The following is a 12,633-nucleotide window of genomic DNA, read 5'->3' as shown; positions in this document are numbered from 1 at the left end:
TATTATTTTGGAAGAGCTATAGAACTCTACATTTAGTCATTAGACCATGCGTAGTCTCCTATAAATTATAAGGGTTATGTAACATTGCCATCAATGTATTCTTTCAAGATTAAGCCTCTCAATTTTTTTACTGGCGTTTTCACAATCACGCCAACATCAATTTTCTGAAGATTACGCCCAGGGGATGGTGTATGGGGCATTATTGGGCGTATCTTTGCCACTTCACCCCAATCACATTATCCACTACACATGATCTTAGGGGGCAAGGGTCACTTACCCTTTCTGTTGGATCAGTTCTGTTAAACATAAGGGAAAACATGTAAATAATACCTGTTACAGCAGAGAATCCAGTCAGAGATGCAACCATTGAGTTAGACATACTTGTCAGGATGATCTGGTTCCTTCTTAGAGTGTAAAGTTATGATGGTGATGAAACCGAGACTAGGGAAGAATCGGTTGGGAGAGAGAGCCGAAATAGATGTTATGAGGGTTGTGTGAATTGTATAATTGTCTAACCCTTAAACTCTCTAATAATCTCCTTATATATACACCCAAGAGTAAACCTAATTAGTTAATAAGGGTAATATGGTCCATCAACAATTACCAACTAATTATTAATAGGTTATTCTTATATTTTGATCTAATATAATATAAATGATTATAATGGCTAAAAGATTAAATATTATATTAATAATATATTTAATCTCACATTCTCCCACTTAGCCGAGTAATTATTTATCATGAGTATTAGATGAGCCTGGCCAGGAGTTAACACTCATTTTAGCCTTAAACCAAGAACTATAGCAGAGAAATACAGCCGTTGAATCATCATTCGACTCAGGACCCCCATTAATCATACTATAGCCTCAATTCAAAACCTAATAGTTATGATCAAAATATGTATAAGCCCTTTAGCGTCTGATTTGTATTTATATTTGTCTATATGTCATTACACCGGCAGAACATATGTTAGAGACATACAAAATCAAATTGAGGAAATTTTATTAATTAAAACATAAGCTAGTACAATATGCCATTAAATAAGGTCTTTAGTAAGTCCCATATTCGATACATGTTCCTCGAAAACTTTAGGTGGGAGACCTTTAGTCATCGGATCCGCAAGCATATCTTTAGTACTAATATACTCAATACAAAGATTATTTTCCTCAACTCGTTCACGTACGAACAAATATTTTGTATCGAGATATAAACCAGCTCCAGTCGAACTGTTACTGTTCGAGAAACTAACGGCAGCTGAGTTATCACAGTAAAGCTTCAATGGTCTAGAAATGGAATTAATGATTTTGAGTCCAGTGATCAGATTTCTAAGCAACATTCCATGACAGGTTGCGTTATAAACAGCAATGTATTCTGCCATCATTGTGGAAGTTGTAGTTAACTGTTGTTTATGACTCTTCCATGAGATAGGTCCGCCTGCTAACATAAAGATGTAGCCCGAAGTGGATTTCTTGTCATTTTTGCATTTGGCAAAGTCAGAATCAGAATAACCTACCACTTCTAAGTGATCACTTCTTCTATAAGTCAGTTTATAGTCTTTCGTCCCTTGCAGATATATAAGGACCTTCTTAGCTGCTTTCCAGTGATCTAGGCCAGGATTAGTCTGATAACGGCCTAGCATTCCAGCAATATAAGCGATATCTGGGCGAGTACAGACTTGAGCATACATCAGGCTCCCGACTACTGGCGCGTAAGGTATCTGGCTCATTTGCTCCTTTTCAACCTCTGTTGTCGGACACTGGAATGAACCGAAAACATCTCCCTTAACTGCTGGAGCGACGGAGGGTTTGCACTGTTGCATGTTGTAACGTGTAAGGACACGATCTATGTACGCCTTTTGAGACAATCCTAAGATCCCTTTGTGTCTATCTCGGTGAATTTCGATGCCAATGACGTAAGAAGCATCTCCGAGATCCTTCATGTCGAAGTTATGCAAGAGTAACCGCTTCGACCCATGCAACATGTCTAAACTATTACTTGCCAATAGAATATCATCTACGTAAAGGACAAGTATAGTAAAGTTACTCCCACTCATCTTGAGGTAGGTGCATTGATCCACTTGATTCTTCATAAAACCTTGCCTCTTCATGACTTCATCAAACTTGAGGTACCATTGACGTGATGCTTGTTTTAACCCATAAATGGATTTCTTCAACTTACAGACTAGATGCTCCTGACCTTCAGGTTTAAAGCCTTCAGGTTGTTTCATGTAAACATCTTCGTCTAAGTCTCCGTTAAGGAAAGCAGTTTTGACGTCCATCTGATGCAACTCTAAATCAAAATGAGCTACTAGGGCCATAACGATCCTTAATGAATCTTTACGAGAGACAGGTGAAAACGTCTCTTGATAGTCAATTCCCTCTTTCTGAGTGTAGCCCTTTGCAACCAATCTCGCTTTGTAGCGTTCAACGTTCCCATTCGGATCCAGTTTTGTTTTGAACACCCATTTATAACCTACAGGTTTGACACCATTGGGTAATTCTACCAAATCCCAAACGTCATTTTTCTTCATGGATTCAAGCTCATCAATCATTGCTTTGTTCCATTCAGAAGACTGATCACTGCTAATGGCTTCATTATAAGAGATAGGATCATTGAGCTTTCCAGCATCCATTTCAGTCAGGTAGGTAACATAATCATCCCAATTAGTAGGCCTTCTTTGCCTAGATGACCTCCTGAGTTGATTATCGGGTTCAGCGTTGTCTTGGTTTTGAGCGTTTGATGTGCCTTCGTTATGAGGTATAATGGCATCTGATTGTGGAGATGGAGTTTGTGCAGTAGCTTCAGGTGCAGTTGCATGGGGTACAAGAGGAGTAAACGGAGTAATGGTAAGCGACAAGCCTCTCCCCCCCCCCGCGTCTTGTACTTCTTGCAATTCTTCGTAAGGGTTGGTACTGCTCCCACTGACCTTGAAATCCTCCAGGAACGTAGCACGCTTGGTTTCAACAATACGGGTGACATGGGAAGGACAATAGAAACGATAACCCTTCGAATGATCAGGATACCCGATAAAGAAACAGGTAACTGTTTTAGGGTCAAGTTTCCTTAGGAAAGGATTATAGAGTTTTGCTTCAACAATGCAGCCCCATACTTTCATATATTTAAGACTCGGTTTCCTTCCTGTCCAAAGTTCATAAGGAGTTTTAGGGATAAACTTAGAAGGAACTCTATTGAGTATATGAACAGCTGTTTTAACGCTTCAGTCCAGAGGAATAATGGTAAATTAGTGTTGGCTAACATACTGCGCACCATGTTCATAAAGGTACGATTTCTTCGTTCAGCGACACCATTCTGCTGAGGTGTACCAGGCATGGTGTATTGGTTCACAATCCCCTGGCCCTTACAAAACTCATAAAATGGACCAGGAGCTTGACCCACATAAGTATGTCTTCCATAATATTCACCGCCTCTGTCTGATCTCATAACTTTAATCTGACGATCTAATTGCTTTTCAACTTCAGCTTTATAATCTTTAAAAGTTGTAAGAGATTCAGACTTTTCCTTAATAAGATACAAGTACATGTAACGAGAATAATCATCAATGAAAGTGATAAATGAAGTATGTCCTGTGATGCCAGCGATTTGATAGGGACCACTAATGTCAGTGTGAATGAGTTCTAATAAATTAGAGCTCCTAGTGGCACCTTTCTTATTCGCTGATGTCATTTTGCCTTTAAGAAATTTGACACATGTTCCAAAATCAGTGAAATCGAGAGGAGGTAAGACTTCATCCTTTACGAGACGATTTAATCGTTCTCTTGAGATGTGTCCTAAACGTTGATGCCACAACATAGATGAAGTCTCTAAGTCTCGAATATGTTTCATCTTTGTGAGTGATTCATTAATATTATATGACAACAAAGATTTGGAAAAATTATCATCTAGTTCTAATCTATAGAGACCACTATCCAGAATGCCAGTACCATAAACAACGGAATCATAGAGAATAGGGAGTTTGCGATGACCATGAGAAACGACAAAACCGTCCATGTCTAACTTTGGTCCTGATACAAGGTTCCGAGTTACCTCAGGAACATATAAGGTATCATAAAGTTTAATACATAAACCAGTTTTCAAAAATAATTGTAATGTTCCTATGGCCTTCACTTCTAATTCCCGATCATCCCCAACTTTAAGTGTTCTTTGGTTTCTTCCCAGCTTCCGGATTGAAAGGAATCCCTGAGTAGAGTTAGTTACATGAACCATAGAACCAGAATCAAACCACCAAGAATTAGCAGGAACATTTAAATTAAAGGACTCAAGTATCATGAAAAAATCGTTACCTTTCTTAGCCAGCCACTCCTTGAAGTCAGGGCATTCCTTTTGCTTATGTCCTGTTTTCTTACAGAACTTGCAATATGGTTTGCCTAAGGAGCTCTTAGAGTTGGAAGGTGCACTTGCATTAGGATTGGGCTTTTGGACTTTGGAAGCATCCTTTCTTTGATGATTGTGCTTCCTCTTCTTAGAGTTGGAGGTTGTGAAGTTAGCAACATCAGTAGTGCGATCCATCTTCATACGCTCTTCCTCCTGTACGCACATAGCGACCAGCTCACTCATCGTCCATTTCTCCTTCTGAGTGTTGTAATTGATCTTGAATGCTTCATAGGACGAAGGAAGCGAAGTGATGATGAAGTGAACAAGAAAACCATCACTGATTTCCATCTCTAGCCCTTTCAGCTTATTGGCCATGTCATGCATCATCATGATGTGTTCGCGAATGCCGCTCCTCCCATCATACTTAGTCGTCACCAGCTTGAGGATAAGAGTGCTAGCGTGTGCTTTTGATGTTCTTTGAATTGAGTCTCTACAGAAGCCAAGTAGGTTTAGCATCTTCAGAATTAGGAATGGCGCCTCTAATAGCATTGTGAATGGATTGCTTCATGAACAGGAGAGACATGCGGTTACATCTAGTCCATTTTTCATGAACTATCTGATCAGCAGCAGTACTTTGAGTAGTAAGATCTGCTGGCTTATTCTCTCTAAGAGCATAATCGAAGTCTAGCAATCCTAGTGTAAGCATGAGGGCATCCTTCCATTCAGCAAAGTTATCACCGGTCAAAGGTGGAATCCCGCAATTGGGTGCTGATAGTGGAAATAAGATGAGCAAGTTATGATACTAAGAAAGAAGTCCTAATGTGATCTAAGGGCATGTTATACTAAGGCAGGCATAAATAATGACCATTTTAATTATGAAGCTGTGATATTGTCTATTACTAACATCAAAATAATAGACTTAGTAAAATTCTACTTAAACGAAGACAAATCAGCTTTGGCCAGAGGTGTAATCATTTAAGTATGTGTGCAAAGTAATCGTGACAAATCAGCTTTGGCCAGAAATGAGACAATCACTTTAGTTATGCACTTGTCAAGCATGCTAAACATAAATGAATTAAATCAGCTTTGGCCAGAATTAAGACATTTCACGTTTGTAATGCATACTCAACATAGCTTTTATAATACTTGAACAATAAATAGATGTATTAAATCAGCTTTGGCCAGGATTAATACATCAGAAGCTCATTCAAGTTAAGCTATTTTGGTTTTGTAAAAATTATCTGATTCTGATTTAGTTAATTAAGTGTTAACAAAACCAAGTATTTAATAGCAAACCACCTGTTAGCGCGGATCGAGTGAGGTCTCGAGTTAGGTCTCGACTGAGTTTTGAGATCTCGAGTTAGGTATGAGGTCTCGAGTCGTAACCTTTGTCTCGAGTCGGAACCATGGTCTCGACTACTGTATTTTATGAGATCTCGAGTCGTAATGAGGTCTCGAGTCGCAACCACGGTCTCGAGTTGTGAAGATTATGGTCTCGAGTTGCAACCTTTTGGTCTCGAGTCGAGACCTTTGTCTCGAGTTATAAAGATTTAAGCCCTTATGATTTCGAGTCGAGACCTCGTGGTCTCGAGTCGAGATCTGTTGGTCTCGAGTTGTGAAGATTTAAGGACCTGATGATTTCGAGTCGAGACCTTATGGTCCCGAGTCGAGACTGATGATCTTGAGTCGTAATCTGATGGTCTCGAGACCACTGTTAACAACTGTTTTGTGATAGTAACTGGAAACTCGAAATTTTAGGATTGTGGGATAATGTTTCCTGTTTTAATGCTGATCTAAATTATCAAAAGATTTCGAAAATAATAACTGATTATTTCTTTAACAGTTTTCGAAAATTTTAGTAGATAAAATTCAGATCAAAATCAGTAAAAACACCCACTAATCCAAATTATATTCCAAAACTTAATGAATTTTTCGAGTTTTCTTAGAACAATATGATGAACCCTAAAAATACAAACATAATTCTGAAAATCCGAAACCTGAATTTTAATGGTTTTGTAATGAATTTCGTAACAACAAGTTTAACCCTTTATGATTTCGAGTCAAATATTTAAACATTCTTCCGAAAAACAGTGACTTCGGCACATGGTACTCGAAATCAGCCGAGACATTTAAAAGCTTTAAAATTTCCGTTTTTCCAGATTTTTTGATCCCAGAATAATGGATACGAAAACAGAACTGATTTATCAACATATGCTCTAATACCACATGTTGGATCAGTTCTGTTAAACATAAGGGAAAACATGTAAATAATACCTGTTACAGCAGACAGGCCAGCAGAGAATCCAGTCAGAGATGCAGCCATTGAGTTAGACATACTTGTCAGGATGATCTGATTCCTCCTTAGGGTGTAAAGTTATGATGGTGATGAAACCGAGACTAGGGAAGAATCGGTTGGGAGAGAGAGCCGAAATAGATGTTATGAGGGTTGTGTGAATTGTATAATTGTCTAACCCTTAAACTCTCTAATAATCTCCTTATATATACACCCAAGAGGAAACCTAATTAGTTAATAAGGGTAATATGGTCCATCAACAATTACCAACTAATTATTAATAGGTTATTATTATATTTTGATCTAATATAATATAAATGATTATAATGGCTAAAAGATTAAATATTATATTAATAATATATTTAATCTCACACTTTCTACCCTAAAGTCTTCCAATCCCATCTCGCCACGTACTAGGTTCATCCACTACCCTAAACCACCTGATTTGGTGGCACAACTATACTAAACTACCTGATTCGGTGGACCCCACTAGTTTACCTCACTCTCTCTCTCTCCATACCCACAACTCTGTCTATCTCTCTCCTATCCTCACACTAACACCATGCGGCCCAACTCTACCCGTCGGGAACCACCCACATGACTGGCGGCGGTGTGACCTGAGCTGGTATAGGGTACCCGCTACCCTAAAACATGGACCTCACTATTTTACCTCACTCTCTCTCCATACACACAACTCTCTCTATCTCTCTCCTATCCTACCCTCACACTAACACCATCCACATAGCACGGCCGACCCGTTAGGCTTACCAATCTATGCACGGGCCTAGGACCATCAAAAATCAAGGGCCTCGAATTTTTAGTAAAGTTTTATATATTGTATATGTATTAGGCTCAAATAAAAAGCAAAACTAAACCATGTTTTTTTTTATAAAGTTACACAGATAAAAATTGTTCAGGAAAAAAAGGCCCATATTCAAGACACAGTTTCGAAACTAAACCACAGACACAATTGCAGTCTGTAGCAACCATCTACCACTCAACCTCATCCGAATTCCGTGAATTAACGCCAAAAATCCCTAAAAATTTTGCCATCGTTCCTACCTCCTATCGCAACCTGCTTTTTCGAATTTCTAAGTTATTGGCTATCACTAACGGTAATCACTCATGGCGCCGGGTCTGTCGAGATTGGAGGAGAATTTATGGGCAAAATTAGGGCTAATTACTAATCATAGGTTAACTTTAGCAGCTAATTTTTCGATTAATCTCTATGGGTCTGTTTGGTATGAGGTAATGGAATGGACGAAGGAATGGAATGAACGAGGTAATGGAATGGACGAGTGAATGCAATAGATCATTACCATTCCATGTCTTGTTTGGTTACCATGTGTGAATGGAATGAGTTATTATTGTGTATTGTTCGGTAGGCAAGAAAAAACGGAGTAATAAAATCAGCGGTGAGTGATGGTGGTCGGTGGTAGTGATTATGGGTGGTTATAGGTGGCGGTGGTGGGTGTCGGCGGCGACGATGGGTGGTGGTGGTGGCGGCGAGTGACGGTGCGGCGACGACGACGAGTGGTGGTGGTGGCAAGGTGGCCGTTGGTGGTGGGTGGCAGCAGAGGTGGCGGCGGCGACGGGTGGCAGTGGTGGTGGCGTCGACGATGGTGGTGGTGGGCGGCGGCGAGTGTCGTTGGCAGTTGGTCGCAGCTGTGGGTGATAACGGTGGCGAGTGGGTGGCGGCGACGGCGGTGGCTGTCGGAGTGAGGTGGTGGCGGGTGGCAGCGGTGGCGTTGGTGGTGGGTGGTGGTGGTGGTGGGTTGTGCCGAAGGTGGTGGGTGGTGGGTTGTGGCGAAGGTGGTGGGTTGTGGTGTTTTGATGAATGGTGCAAGAGGGGTTCAAAAAAAAGGGTGGGATGGAATGGAAAAAAAACATGGGGGATGGAAGGAATGATTTTGAGGGAATGGAATGCATTTTGGAATGGATGATTTCATTCTATTGACCAACCAAACACCCTTTTCTTCATTCCCTCGTAATCATCCATTCCATTCCACCTCTCATTCCTGCATACCAAACACTACCTATATGTTTTGCAAAAGAGCTCCCACTTCGTAATCCGCTTAGGGTATACAAAAACGTCAGAACGGCCCTGCCACATAGACCCAACCCTACCCACCACCACACGCATGGCTAGCAGCGGTGTGTCCCGAGTGGCCCCATAAAATGGGAAGTATTTAGTGAGTTATACTAGGTATACATTATGTAATTGACAGTGATAAGACTTGGAGTAAGTCAAGTTGTATACATGCTAATGGTTTATATTGACGATGCATCACCTAAATGTGGGTGGTGGTGATCTCAATGGGTTTAATTAGTTATATATTTTATAGAATGATTGGTTTTACAAAAAGTTTGTACACATGGTGGGTTTTTGAAATATATTTTAACAGTGGTGGGATCGTTGCGAAATCAAGCTTCTAGAATTTGGCTCAAGTTGAATATATTTTAACTAGGGGAATTGGTTTGTAATAGTTCCATCTAGACTTTATTGGCCATTAATAATCATACCTTAGAATATTTCCCCTACCAGTTTCACCTTTCACCTATTTTTCCTACAATGGTCCACCGTTAAAAAAACTTAACGGAGTTCAGTTTTTTTCCAAATTACAAACAGATTTTTAGGGCTTTTGATCAGAACGAGGATACGAGTCCATTGATGAAAAACTTACTTCGAAATGGTGCTCCAAGTGACTTGATTTTGGTTAATTGGAAATTTAAACACCCGAATTAAAGCGTCGTTTTCATCGTTTAGAGCACCGTTTCGAGGCAAGTTTTACATTAATGGACTCGCATCGTGGTTCTAATCAAAAGCCCTAAAAAATCTGTTTGTAATTTGGAAAAAAGCTTAACTTCGTTAAGTTTTTTTAACAGGGGACCATTGTAGGAAAAATATGTGAAAGGTGGGACTGGTGGGAGGAATACTGTGAGGTGGAATTATTAAGGGACAATAAGATTTAGAAGGAATTATTACAGGTCATTTTCCCTTTTAATTACTACACTTTCTTTTGTTAACTTATAAAATTAGGAATGAGATCAAATACAAACACTTAAGTTTATAAGAACCATAAGAACCAATACATAATTGACAAGTGTCCATCAATAAAAAATTAGTTTAGGGGTAATTTAGACTTTTTGACCATATTTATTTATAACTAATTAAAAATAATTACAAAAAATATAATCAGCACAACACTATATAATTAGCACAACATCATTAATCGTTCTTCATTATCAGCACATCGTCCTCGAATCGTTCTCCATTATCAACATAAACGACATTAGCACAACATCTTCAATCGTTCTCCATTATCAGCACACCAGATGTGCTGATTATATCTACTTTTGGTGTTTGTTTGTATTATTTTGTAATTAACACATAATCAGCACCTTATTAGCACAAATATAAAACACCTTTTGTTAACTTTTTTTAAAAAACACTTTTATAAATACAAAAAAGGTATAGCAATATGGTACTCATATTAAAGATAAAAAAATACTTGATTTTATGGTATATATTTTTAAAAAAAATAATGAAGTATATAAAAGTTATTTTAGTTTAAAAAACCTTGGTGGAATTTGTATTTAATAGAAAATGGTCAAATGACTAGCAATTTTACAAAATTACCCCTAATTTGTTAGTAGTAATTTTTAATTATAAGAGTTTTATTTATAATCAATATCAACCCTTGATTTAAATTAACAATGGTTCAGATCTGTTCTTACGGTTCTTATAATTAGCACTGTTTGTACAGGATCTCAACCCTATAAAATTAGAGACAAAATTGACGACGATTAACTAGTACAACAAGCTTTATAGCATAAAACCGTCTAATTTATTTACAATCACAAAAACTATTAATAATTTTAAAAATTTACCATTTTTAATTTAATTTTATTCTCAGCTTAAAATTACGGTTTCATCCTTTGTTTAAAATTATGTTTTTACCCCTAATTCAAAATAAAATTATATTTTTGGCCTGGCTCAAAATTTACGATTTTGCCTTCAGTTCAAAAACCCATTTCTAATTCTACTCCCAGTTTAAATTTACGGTTTCTACCTCTGTCTAAAATTACGCTTTTGCCCGCCCTGCAAAATAAAAATATGCTCTTGCCCCTAGCTAAAAATTACGATTTTGCCCCCAACTCAAAATTACGTTTTTGCCCACAGTTCAATATAAAATTATGTTTTTCCCCATAGCTCAAAATTATTATTTTGCCCTCAGTTTAAAATTATGATTTCACCACCAGTTCAAGATATTTTTACGATTTTTCCCTCTGTTCAAAATTATGATTTTGCTCCCATTTCAAAAATTACGATTTCTCCCAGTTAAAAATTATGATCTTGCCATCGTTTTACTTTTTTTTTTTTTTTGCAAAACTACAGTACTGTTTTATTATGCTTGGTTGACTCAGTGTAACTTTTATTGTGTCAAGTAGTTGTCTAACACTCGCTCATTGGTCCTGACAAATTAGTATTTTACCCCCAGCTCAAAATTACAGACCTGTTGTTGTTTTAATTTTTTTAGCAAAACTATGGTAGTGTTTTCGTTTAATTGGTTTTCCCGATGTATTTTTTTAGATCGTGTTATAAGTAGTATGTACAAGTAACCTAAATACATGGATACATGTTATGAAACTAAGAAATATTTGATTTAACGCCCTGCAACGCGGGCGGGCATAGGTGTAATTTTTATTCGTCCAGGCATGCCTGGTCTATGCTCATTTGTCCTGAAAAATTACAATTTTGCTCTCAGTTTAAAATTACAGTCTTTCCATCGTTTTAGTTTTTTTAGTAAAAGTATGGTAGTGTTTTTGTTTTAATTGGTTGACTCGATGTATTTTTTTTTTGAGATCGTGTCATGAGTAGCATGTACAAGTAACCGAAACATAGACATACATATTATGAGAGAGAAATATTCGGCTTATTGCCCCACAACACAGACGAGGCAAAAACTAGTTGTCTATATCTATTAATTCATAACAAACTCAGGAATAGTAACATTTTCTATTTTATTTGGTTTTGTCTTTTATTGTTTTATTATTATTATTATTATTTAACTTTAAGATTTTATATATTTGGGGTAAAGTTCTTGTACAAATAATCTTAACATACTAAACATACAAATTGAAGGAAAACTCAAAAAGACAAGGTGGCATTTTTGTAATTATCAATAACTATCAAAGTTACTCTACAAATATACCTAAAAAAACCTAACCACTCCCCCCACCCCCAAAAAAAACCTAAACCCCCCCCACCCCCCAAAAACCTAAAAAAAACTACCCCCCACCCCCCAAAAACCTAAAAAACCTAAACCCCCCCCCACCCCCAAAATCCTAAAAAAACCTAACCCCCCCCCCCCCCCCACACCCCCAAAAACCTAAAAAAAACCTAACCCCCCACTCAAGCTAAAATGCTAAAAACTAAACCCCCAAAAAACTTAAAAAAATCTAAAAAAATAAAAAATAAAAACACACAAATTATTTTATTTTATTTTTTTAACATTTTTTATTAAAAAATCGCTACTTTTAGTAGCAGCCAAAAAAAAAAATTTTTTTTTTTTTTTTTTTTTTTTTTTTTTTTTTGCTAACGAAATGTAGCGATTTTTTAATAAAAATTGTTAAAAAAAAATTTGTGTTTTTTTAGGTATTTTTGGTTGTAACTTTGATAGTTGGTGGTAATTACAAAAATGCCACCTTGTCTTTTTGGGTTTTCCTTCAATTTGTATGTTTAGTATGTTAAGATTATTTGTATTTGATCTTTTGCCTATATATTTGTAATAACACTTTGTTTTTTTTTTTTTTATAATTTTGCGACAACATTTTTTATATTAGTTTTTGTTTTACACCTTTTTCCGGATTTGATCGTCGTTTGGTTGCTACTTAATATGGTGTTTAACTGTCACATTTGGCCCTTAGGTTTTTTTTACCCCCTCAAAATTTAATCCATGTCATTATACATTCGACTTCGTCTATGTTTCACGTCACGTGAGTCA

Source organism: Helianthus annuus, chromosome 10, assembly GCF_002127325.2.
Source record: "Helianthus annuus cultivar XRQ/B chromosome 10, HanXRQr2.0-SUNRISE, whole genome shotgun sequence".
Taxonomy (NCBI): Eukaryota; Viridiplantae; Streptophyta; class Magnoliopsida; order Asterales; family Asteraceae; genus Helianthus; species Helianthus annuus.
Note: the sequence above shows the minus strand (reverse complement) of the source record.